Genomic DNA, 1,520 nt, shown 5'->3' with positions numbered 1-1,520 from the left:
GGGGGGTGGGGACACCTCGATAGCAGCAGGGGCTCGGTGCACCTGGACCGCAGGGGGAGTGCATAGCTGTGAGGCCAAGGTCAGGCGATCGTGGGATCTGGGATGGCTGAGTGGGAAGGAGGTTATAGCGCAGGGATAGGTCTCTCTTCCAATCCAATGCAGAGGACCCTGGCACAGTCACCAAGCCACCCGGAGGAGCCTCAGTTTCCCCTTTGATACCCAGCCACGGGTTCCTTCCCAGCCCTTTGCAGGGTCCCATGGCCCCCGGAGCCCAGCCTGCCCCTGAGTACAGCGCCCCACCCGGCTGTCCATGGCCGGAATTTAGCTGAAGAAGGGTGTATATGTGTGTTTGGGGGGCTGGGGGTAGTGGTGTCCTACCTCCTCTAGCACCCTGTGGATGAGAGGGGGAGCTTGTGGGGCAGGGAGTCCCGGAGGGGCGGTAGCACACACAGGCTCCCCTAACAGTGCTCTGGTGGGCCCAAAGGGGGCAGGGCAGTTTGCAATGTCAGGCTGTTTACAATTCCCAGCAACCCTTGTGATTCTGCCACCATTCGGCTGATGAGGAGCACTGAGGTTCAGAGAGGTGGAGGGGCACACACCCTTGGTAGCAGTGCTTTGGTGGCTGTGCTGGGGTGGTGGCCACAGCGGCGGGGCAGAACGAATCCTCCATGACAGCCTTGGAGGTATATGAGCCCACCCCCCAAAAGTCTGGCCCCTGAGCTCCGAAGGGAGGCCTGCCGGGAGTGGGGGGGCCATGGCTAGCCACACAGGCCAGTCTGTACTGGGGCCCCAGCGGCCCCTGGGGAGGTTACTGGAAGTCTCCGAAGCTCTATCCCCGCCTGCAGGAGGCATTCAGAAACCAAGTGAGAAACTGCTGGCCTCGGCACACGGCCGAACAGTGTTCAATCCCAACCTCGGCTTGGGTCAGCAGTGGACACCAAAGGCCCTGGACAAGTGTCCCTGGAGAGCCCAGTCCTGCAATGAACACTGGCCACCATCACCCAGACTTGGTAAGGCAGGCGTCCACCGCATGGGGTCTGCTTACTTCAATCCAGGGAGCAAGAACTGCAGGCCAGGGGCAGGGTGCCGGCAGGGACAGCGTCTCCGGGCCCTGGGCCTCCAGGCTTAATGCCTTCCCCACTGTGAGGACAACCATGTCCTCACCCCTCACCTGGTCCTCCCACATAGATGAAGCTCCATCCACCTGTGTGATCTGAGCCCCTGGCCACAGGGAGGCATGAGACTCTCCTGCTGTCCCCAAAGGTAAGAAGGGCTAGAGGGTAGAGCTGACCATCCTTCACCATCCCCACCATGTCCCCAACAGGCCAGGGAGGGGCTAGGCCCTGTTTCGCAGGCAGAGACACCTGTGATTCCAGGGGATCTGAGGCAGCTCCCTGATCCTTCCCCACCCCCAGGGGAAAAGTCAAAAGTCCAAATCCTCTAGTGGCAAGAGCAAGGAGGGAGCAGTACATCCCCTAGTCCCCTGGGCAGGGGGTGGGGAGGGCAGCAGGGGATGAGGC

The 1,520-nt window shown here is 61.7% G+C and overlaps 1 protein-coding gene across 4 annotated transcripts in view; it reads right to left on the bottom strand.

The window, feature by feature from the left end:
* RAB3IL1 (RAB3A interacting protein like 1) overlaps positions 1-1,520 on the bottom strand; it is a 24,719-nt gene that overhangs the window by 11,020 nt on the left and 12,179 nt on the right. The gene's annotated exons all lie outside the window — the stretch shown is intronic.

Source organism: Echinops telfairi, unplaced genomic scaffold, assembly GCF_000313985.2.
Source record: "Echinops telfairi isolate 266 unplaced genomic scaffold, ASM31398v2 ScPeMD7_7416;HRSCAF=8454, whole genome shotgun sequence".
In the NCBI taxonomy this organism is placed as follows: domain Eukaryota; kingdom Metazoa; phylum Chordata; class Mammalia; order Afrosoricida; family Tenrecidae; genus Echinops; species Echinops telfairi.
This window is presented reverse-complemented; position numbering and strand designations above follow the sequence as displayed.